Raw genomic sequence first — 10330 nt, 5'->3', positions numbered from 1 at the left:
CGTCCAAGTAAAACCACTACTTCCCACACAACATGTCATTACCATCACAATAGGATCTGCTTGGTAATAGCATTTGGAAGGGATTCTTCACTTTAAAGCACTGTTTGAAATCAAAGCTCCCTTCCTGTTGCAACTTAGCTTTAAAACAGACTTCTAGTGATCCTGGCAAATACAATGCTCTTTTTCTTTACCCTCCTCAGTTCTGATTCCATTCATTGCCTTTTGGCTAGTCTTTTTTTTTTATTATTTATTTATTTTTTAATGGAAAACCAGAAAAGAGGTTTTCCAGATCTTGAAATAATGTTAAATTCAAAATTTCAGAGGGGAAAAAAAGAAGAATTTTCCAATTTACTTTTGCCTGTGTGATTTTGAAACCTCCATAGTATGTCCTTTAATTGGAACCATCCAACAAACTGCAACAATCTCTAACCTTTGTTCAAATGACTAACTCAAAAAAGAATTAAACCATAAACCACTACTTTTTATAAAGTAGGATTATAAAGATTTGACAGAAGTAAGCTGAAAAAAGGAAAACTTCAGACAACACACAGACTCCACCTATTGTGGTAAACAGTAGCAAATGGTATTCACTTAGTCTTCAGTGTTTGCTGACAAATTGGGCAAGGATTTAATTTCTTTTCCTTAATTTTAAATACTGAGTCATTAATTGCTAGGATTTGTTCCCTCTCACATATTCAAAGCCTGACGTTGCAAAAGAAGATAGTTTATTCTTATGTTTTGGTCTTTTAGTATACATTGCTGCTGGTTTTTGGCTCTTACCTAACCAAGAGTATTAGAAGTGCACCCAGCACTGTGTTATGTGGGAGGTCCACATAACATAATGGAAATAGTTATCTTTTTTAATTAAAAAGGATAAATATTTCCTTCCTTTCTCATGTGACAGCTGTTCTCCTAAGAAGGATAAAATCCCCATTGGGATTTTGGGACAACCTAGCTGGAGGGAATCATTTGTCTATTAGGAAGGAGAGGGCTTGCCTGAGGACATGCAAGTTGTGTCATGATTTAAAGCTGTGTCAGTCTGATTCCCAGCTGGAGTGGATGCTGTGGGTCAGGGCCCTCTTCTGCAAATATCCAACCACTGTGCATTCATATAAAGCTTCCCCACCAAATTATCTGCTGGAGCAGAGGAGAAAGAGAGGGCTTAGGGATAGTAGAAGTCACTGTTAATTTTCACAGCTATGTATCAGAACTGCATAATCAGCTTATAAATGGAATGTGAATTGGTCTGGTCACCTGTCACTGGTCTATCTTCTCCACGTAGTGGTTACTGAATTTTAATGCTGATTTTTTTGAGTCCTTCACAGTGATACCCAGGTTAGCGGGTGCTACACTAGACTAATTACGGCTAGTGAAAGCAGACTTCTATACCTAGGCCCATAACTGAAAAAGATGTGTGACATGACAAGATGCATCTGCAGACTAAAAAGGATTGGAGCACAAGAGCCATATCAGGTTGTGTTTATAGCTATAGTGAGTGCTTTTTGCTACTTCTCTCCTTCCATAAATATGTATTCATGGACTTGTCTCCATGATGGGGTACTGTTTGGTCAGGTCTTTCTGGACAGCAGAACATGTATCTGCATGTGACACAAATAAGGACTGAAGAGAAGGCAACAACACTGTCTTTAGAACTTTTTTTTGGTTGTTCCTTCTGGCTATGCTGATTCTTTTTTTACTCCTAGGCTGGTGCTTTCTATAGCCAAACAATCCTGAAAGGAACTACTGCATTACTGCATCTTCATATTTGTCAAACAAAGATTTTCTATAGTTGCTAATAAAGAGAAATGCTATATATTTCATGACTATGATCCAAAATTACTTGGACTCATTGAGATAATTATTTCCTCTAACAAAGAAATGAAAAGGGAGCTTACTTAGAAATTTGTTGTTAGCTATGAATGTCTTTTCCATGCCAGAAAAACCTTTCTATGACTACAAGCATGAAGCCTGAGAATAGGAGAATGCTTAGTAAGAGCATCATGTGCTATGGGCTGGTGGGCTTCTATGGTCCCACATGACCTTGTGGACCTAGTAGTAGGAGTCCTCTGTCAGCCTCTGCTGGAGACTAAGAGGGGCAAGGAAAGTTGACCAGGTCTAAACAAACTTCATTCATATGTGTATTCTTTTTTGGGATGTTGCTATTAAGTCAGTTAAGTTTTAATTGTCATAAATATAGTTATGCTCTTCTGTCAAAACGCGTGGGCAGCCCACCTGTCCCTAATGGACTGGGGTTAGTCAAGCTATTCATTATGGCCCACAGCCTGAAGTGAAGGATCCTTTGGCAAAGGTAGTTAAGAGAGATTTCTGGAAGAAAGGAAAAGGCTGTGTTTAGGAAATCTCTGTTGTTGCCAGGTCGGTGTACAGAAGCTCTATGTCATTATATCCTCTCAGAAAGGGCTGACAACACCGTGGGTGGGGAAGCGTAAGCTTGCAGCCTGCAAACTCATGAACTGAGAGGGCTGAGAAGCAGACGGCAACAAGGTGGAGCAATTAACGAATCCAACTAGTAGGAATGACCAGGGCTCAGCACTGTTACCGGCAGCAGGTTAATGGGCAGCCTGGGTAGTGGGTGCTGATGGAGTGTGTGCTCTTGGGACAGTTGGACAGAAAGCACGGTGTAAACCCATAGCAGCAGAGGGCTTGGCCCTCAGGGGGCTGGTCTAAGGCATTGCCCCAAAAGAGCTTCAGGAGCAAAGTGCTGTCTCTGTAAAGCTGTGAGAGAGCATAGCACCTGGGAAAAGAGGATGTGCTGTTAGGGGCATCAGATGAATCTACCCATTCATTGCAGTCTTGGATATGAAATGGTGAATGCTGCAGCTGGAAAGGGAGCTATTTCAGCAGTTTTAGTTCAGAGGCTATTGCTGGCATGTTCTGAGGAAAGATAGTATTGCCTATGGGAATGTTTAGGTTTTCCTAATCTGTTTCCAAAATGTTTTTCTCCTCTTCCAGTACATTTCTCTTTATTTAAACCCGTTTGTTTGACTTACTGCTTAAAAGTGGGGAAGTATGGCTCATTGAGTACCTTAGCAATATAATTTGATTGCCAGACTGGCAATGGATAATGACTTTAGTATTTTATTTTGAAGCTTTCAAAACCTTGTTGCTGTTGCCACAGCCACACTGCTTGCTAATAAGTGTCTGGCAAAAGGTTAGGTTTGTGAAAAGGCAGGTCAACAGTGGAGGGTGAGTTGGGTAGTTTGCACCTTTTGCTCTTTTTCATGAAAATTGTCTTGCATGGACAGATTGGCAGGGAAAAGTTAACTGACCTGAAAAGGGGGTGACCAGGAAGGTGATGGTCTGCTAATGGTGCTAAGCTAATTGGGGTAGTCAGGGCAAGGCTGACTGAAGAATTGCAGAAGAATCAGACAAGACTGAATGACTGATCAATAAAATGGTAGATTAAATTCAGTGTCGGCAGAAATAAAGTGAGAGAGCAGAGAAAAAATAATCCTACCTTTACCTCAAATTAAGGACACTGTTAGAAGAAGGATACTGGGCTAGTCAGACCTTTGGTATCACCTGATAAATCTTCTCCTGGACATCTTTATTTTTCCTTTTCCTGGAAATAGTAGTTCTACAAAGGCTGTCCCTTTAAGCCCCCCTATAAGCCATGGGAATTCACAGCAATTTAGCAAGTCTGCTCCTGGGTCCATGAAGAATCTTGCAGGCTTCACCACAGCTTCACAGAAAAACTAAGGCAAAACAGTCTCTCCTTTCAGAACCTGTTCTTTGTCTCTTCTGTGTGACCATCTTCGCGGAAGAGGGGAAGTGGGGTTGGGGACGGTTTTTCCATGTCATGTGTCTCAGAATCATATAAATTCCTGGAGACAGGTACCTTCTCCTCCATTCAAAGGAGAGGAGAGAGAGATCAGCATTTTAACCACAGTGAAACCCTGTGGGATACAAGCTATTCAAACAAATATTCAGGCATTTGTTTGAAAGTGAGAGTACTTTTGTACAACTGAGATAGGGATAGAGTCATGTCTATATGAACAGGCAGAACAAAATCCAAAAGTCAGTCCAAAAGCCACGTAGTCCTCTTGGTTTAGGAGGTTTATAAGCTGAGAGTCAGAGTATATTAGCTAACCCAGAGAGTACCATTTAGACTGGCTTGTGTGGCCTGCTCAAAGAGGCATTTGTACAGTCCGTGCTTCTCTGTGCTTATATTTTAGGACTCTCAGTTTAGTCTGGGTAGGAAAATTTGTGCTAGACTCTGCACTCTTAAAAAGAGCATTGCAAACATTTGAAACTTCCAATCTTGAGTGCCATTTCCTTTCTCTAGGGAATGTTGTTTTCCTAGATACAAAGCTTAGCACGAGCATCAATGTGGCAGACCACTAAGATTAAGATAAAGTAATTTATCTTTAAAAAATATTTTATAACATACTTAGCAGCAATTAATTCTACAGGATAGAATGCTTTATGATTTATCGCAGTCAGGAAGTGCTACACAACTTAATATATGTCAGAATTTTCCAGCCACTTCGGTGTAGTTGGGTCCAATGCCTTGTAACCATTAGTGGGATATGGTAATGTGCTTCACAGTTCTCTTAAATAGTTATGATTTTTTTTAAGTTCACCTGCTGTTTCTTTCTTTGCGGGGACTGATAGGAATTTCAGTGTGCGGTGAACCAAAATTAATTTAGCATTTAATCTATAGTAGTAACTGTTCCTTTGTAATGTAAGCTTTCATTGATGCCTTCATAACAGATATAATAGATAACCAATTTGTATCTGATGTAGACAAACAGAAAAAAATGATGACAAGTGGAAATGTGTTTCTAATTGTAATGAGAGTTTGAATTGGCTTCAACTTCTAATGTTTATGCAATATAAATTATTAGAGAGGCTAAGGCATTGCCAGTAGCTTAGCTTTCTATTATTGGATGGAAACTTAGCTATATCACACTGTGTGTTGAATCTTTTCTGTGTACTCATGCACACATACACACAGAACTACTGAAATAAAGTAGACTCTGAACCTAGAAAGCTAGTCTAGATACGGTTAAGTCTAGATCCAAGAGATGTTGGAGTAAGTGGTGCATGAGATGTTTACGTTTCTCATGGCTCATTTCTACCTCTTCCAGGAAGTGCTCTGTCTCAAGTTGCGCCAATACATGTATTTGTGGGACTAGCCTGCTTATGGATGACTGGAAGTTTTGGGGTTAAAAGCCATTTTTCCTCCTTTCAGTGAGCTTTGGATGCAGGACAGGATAACGCACAAATAGAGTAAATGACTTGTGCAGTATTTCACAGGCAATAAAAGTCTGCACATGTTTCTTCTGAACTGAGTATTATAACAACAAGAAAATCCTGGTACTAAGTCACATGTGAATGTTAAACTAAATTCTAAGCAATTTGGTACACTATAGAAATGTTTCAAGCAATGAAATGACAGTTTTGTCGATAGAGTATACGGGGTTTATGTTCTCAACATCAGTGGGCATTTGGAGTTACCCTGAAGAGTCTGTCTGTTTTCTGCCTAAAAAACCAGAGATGTGAATGTCCATCTCGGAGAGGTGTTGTGAGGTCTAATTATTACTTTCTGTATAATCCTTTACTGTTTGTGGCAGAGGACATACTAGGTAGGAAGCTAATTGTTTTTGAAATGCATAACCTTTGCCCCAAGTCATTAATCCAGCTCTTGCAGATAGCGCCTTCTCAGACACTTGAGTTTGATCAAAGAGACGATAAAATATGATTTGCTCAAAGGGTTTTCACTGATGGATTTGAACAATAATTAGTTAACATCTGCTAAATCAGTTTACTTTGTTGCCTTGTTTTTCTTTGCACATGTATCTGACTTCTAGTTTGTACTTATTTCCTGTGATGCAACTTTTTGTTACTGCTTCTGAGCAGATGCTTCATTTTGGAAGGGTTTCTCTAAGCAAAATGGAGAAATACTGGCTGAATTTAAGCATAATTTGTTTGGTTTTGTTTGGGGTTTGTTGTTTGTTGGGGTTATAGTTCATAAGTGATGCTGTTGCTGAAAACTAATTCCAATATAAGAAATTTAACTGAACTTCCTATGTTGGGAGAGTCTTGCAAAGTTGCCAACCTACTGCTATTCTGTAATAAACTAGCAGAAACAAATTTAAAATTATTGTAAGATATTGATTTTGAAGTTTAACTGTGAAGAAGGAATAGGTAGTTGAATTCTGCTGTTAGTGGCAGCAAATCAAGTTAGAAATAGCAGTTGAAAAGGAAAAATAGAAGTCTCAAAAAGAAATGTATCCAGTAAGCTAAAAAAGCTTTGGTGTACGTGAATGAATACTGGTACATATGCCATCATACATAGACCTATTCTGAATACCTATGTTGAGACTACCAATGTTTTGACTGTCAGCCCAGCACAGCAGACAAGCTCATGGGAAGAAATCAAATTGTCTGTGAGACTCTGCCGGATATGTTACCAGGTATATATGTAGTTTCCCAGCTGTGCAGAGCTCACTGTGCACCACCCAGTTTAACTGGGCTACCTCTTGTTATGGGTGGTGGCAATATACTCTTGTTTCTGCCAAGTCTGGCTAAACCCTTTGCATTTGAAGGGAACAGAGTTATAGGAATGATGGAGGCAAAGCAAACTTGTTGTTGTTGTTTCAAACTATGGAGTGCAGGTAATACGGAATGTAAAAAATTAAATAAATAACCCCCTGAAATTTTATTGTAACGAATATTGTTATAATCTCATGTGTGTGTTTGGTGATATCAACATCATTTAAAATATACATTTATTTGTGTGAGCTGTTTTAGAGAGGGAAGCAGGAGTAAATAATTTTAGGATTATTTGGATTTGAATGCTTTGCCCATTAAAATTTGGTTTTCTTTTTTAGCTCTGCCACTCTAAAAGTGGGTAAATTTGTGCAAATCAGTGCATGACTTGGAGCCTGAGATGTCCATTAAGACAATGGAGATAACATCGTCTTATTCCCAGCTTTCTTCTATTTTCTTTGGGTTTTTGGTTTTGGGTTTTTTTAATGTTTTGGTTTTACTAGCCTCTTATGGGACATAATCTTTTCTTGCAGTGTAAATATGCAGAACTTGCACAGAGATTCTAATGAAGATTGACAACTCTAGGCGTTAATGCAATATGAAAAATAAACACTAATTACTTGGATCTTTCTCATTCCCTTTCTACTTCAGTGGATCTTCTCTTTAATGGGCTTGTTTGCAATTTAAAGGGCTAAATAATGTAACAGAGTTTTGCTTTCTGGAATTTAGTTTGGTTTTCCCTGCTATGCTTCTTGTTGTAGTGTTAAAGGAGCTGGTCAAGAGAAGGTACAACAAAGCAGTAGTTATTTGTACTTAGCATACTGAAATTTTTATCTCTATTCGGTCCCCTTTGAATTCAGTGAGAATTCAATGTCAATGCTCTCTCTGTTTTAATGGAGTGAGGATTTCATTCTTCTTTCTGGTCTTACAGAAAAGTTACTGGATTCCAGAAAAGAGCTTTACTCTTGTTTAATGTTTCAGCTGTGTTTCTCTCAATCCAGCATCACTCAAAGCCATAATTTTTCAGTTTGATATAACGCTGAGTAAATGCTCAGAAAAGAATCAGGATTTGGCCTTCCAGTTCAGCCATGACAATGAAAGCCATTTAAAAATCATTTGGGAATGGGGGGAGGGGAGAATCTCAGAGGTATCATAGATGTATTTCTTCTTCATTTATAACAGGTCACAATAATTTTACATTTTAAAAATTTTTTCTTGTTCAAGAACATTTAGTGACAACATGTGCAGTTTTGGCTGCATGTTGGGAGATAATTTATTGTGATGAATTATTGTGTTTTGTAGTGAGATCACTGCTTGTAAGCTAGGGGATTAATATGCATTATCTAGCCAAAATCAAGCTTTTATGTATGGTATTTCCTTGTTTGAAGGGGATGTGGGGGGGACCCCTGCCTCTGTAGCATTTCCAGAGTAGTTTACTTTTCATGTTACAGCAGGCAGCAGGAAGACCTACAAGAACTATCAACCACAGTTAGCCAAAAGCCATCAAGATCCCCCTGTGTTTTTAACAACTGTGGTAAAAATCAGTGATTAAATAGAGCTCCAGAGAATATGAGGATCATCTGAACAGATCTTGTGTTCTCTTTTCAACTCGGAGAGTAGTGCAAAGGATCTGCTGTCTGCACACTTGTCTTGCCACTTACTATTGCCAAGGCATGAACCAGGACATTTGTAGGATCTAGAAAGAGGCCAATATGTCCTTTAGGCTAAGATAAGGTGTGTTGTTATTGGAATATCTAATACAGCCTTGTTTCTAGGGTTGTATCCTATACATACATATGGATGTATATTCATATGTTCACATAAATGAAAGATAAATCCCCAGAAGTTCACATAGTCATGGATACCTTGGCTATCTCTTTGTTGTTTTAATAAGGCAAACAGTTGATATCAAGTATTCAAAAGGATAGTTTTCTATCACAGAGTGGCGAGGAGGGGGATGTGGCGTGTGGAACTTTGTTCCTAACAGCAAGTAACAGCTAAATTCAGATCTGAATTCAGCTTCAAGCTTAGAAAAAGAGGAGAGAGAGAAGCAAGGATGTTTTCACGTGTGTCAGACTTTTAAGCTAAGGTCTCCTACACTTGCTTTATGCAACTATTAAATAACTCTGTATTTTATAAATTAAGTAGGTGGACATAATGATAAGAAATTATTAACTGGCAGTTGGCAGGTGTACCTTATAAAGATGATGGAGAAGTACAGTCAATATACATCTTCTGCTGAATTTCACAACTCAAGCACGTAGGTGTGTACATGGACGAAATTAGTCATTAAGTAGAAAAATAGTAAGAGAATATAATATTATAAAATGTGTTGACTGTTTAACTTGCTTCCCATTGCTTTTTATTCTCTGGGTTGCAAAGCAAAATTGTGCCCACCCTTTGAGAAGTTTATGATCAGTGAACGACACAAACAAAACAAGTGTGACAAGGGCAAAGGTGCAGTTATGATCTTTCAGTACTTGATCAATTGTGTAATACCTGATGGGATAATTCCTGGCGATGAAAAATACAAGTAACGCTTTAGCTTTCAGGCAGCTGGAAGACAGTGTGAGGTGGTGCCCTTCTTGCAGAGCAACTGTCATGGGAAAAAAGTTACAGATGCAAGAGAAATGTAAATGTGCATGCAGACAGTTTTGCCTGCTCCCTTGCTTTTCTTGCCCTAAAAGAGAAAGAAAGAAAAAAAGAGTGTGTGCGTGTTATACGGGAATATTCAGCCATGAAAGTCGCTTCTAGAGACTTCTAGACTGAAAAAAAACAATTGGTACCTTTGAATATAAGCTGTAGTGGAAGTGTAGCATTTCAGTTGTTTTTTTTTCCCTGAACACTTACAGAGCACAGTAAGAAGAAAGTAAGCCTTCTCATCACTAGTAGGACTTCAAAAAAATTGTTACTTTGTATTTGATGCAGTACTGATTTGTTTTCAGTTTTTTAGCCAAACTAGAGAAGTATTTTGCTTCAAATTAACTTGGGTGGATTTTTCTTGCTAAACTGGGTGGGGGGAGGAAAGAAGAAAAATGTTTTGTTTTCTCAAGCCTTTAAAATCTTTTTAATTCAACACTGGCAATTTTCTAAACAAAGATGTCACTTCAAAATGAAAACAGATGAGTTCATTTAAAAAAAAATAAGCTTTTCTGAAATTAAAAAATCCACAATAATAAATTTACTACAATCACAATAAAACTTGTCTAATAATAAAACTCCTTTTTTTAGAAATACATATAATAAAGCCCTCAAAAACTGCTCTACTTCCATTTGGTTTTAGTTTCAACTCCTGGTTGACACCGCCTCTTTTTTGCTAATCTCACTGCTGTTAAGTTTCCTTGACCTTTCTTTTTCCCCCTTCCACCTTTCTTTCCTCTCTGAGCTCTTTTCTGCCACTTCTTGTAAATGCAAGTTCTGATAGAATAATCAATGAAGGTGTGAAAGCGACCACAAGAAAGTCTGTCAGCACTCAGGAGCAGATATGACTCTGTGTTAGGTTCCTCCTTCAGCTCCACCCATCATCCATGAGCTGCAGTGAGAAGAATATGGTGACTCAGAAAGAACTGCTGGAAGGTTACATGCAGGGTAAACCAAAGGAGCAAGTTAGTGAGCAAGTAATATCTTTCTTGAAATGGTCTCACTCGCATTGTTTTCAGCAGTTACTGGTGTCTTTGTCTTCTGTACAATATCACATTGTCCTTTCCCACCATATCAAGTTCACACTGTGCACAGAGCTCTCGTGCATCCTCTTCCTTCGTAAGAAAAAGAGGGTGGAGGTACATATTTCTGGTTTCTGTTTGGAAAGATATCCATG

The sequence above is a fragment of the Egretta garzetta genome, unplaced genomic scaffold, assembly GCF_000687185.1.
Source record: "Egretta garzetta isolate BGI_Z169 unplaced genomic scaffold, ASM68718v1 scaffold194, whole genome shotgun sequence".
NCBI classification, from domain to species: domain Eukaryota; kingdom Metazoa; phylum Chordata; class Aves; order Pelecaniformes; family Ardeidae; genus Egretta; species Egretta garzetta.
This window is presented reverse-complemented; position numbering follows the sequence as displayed.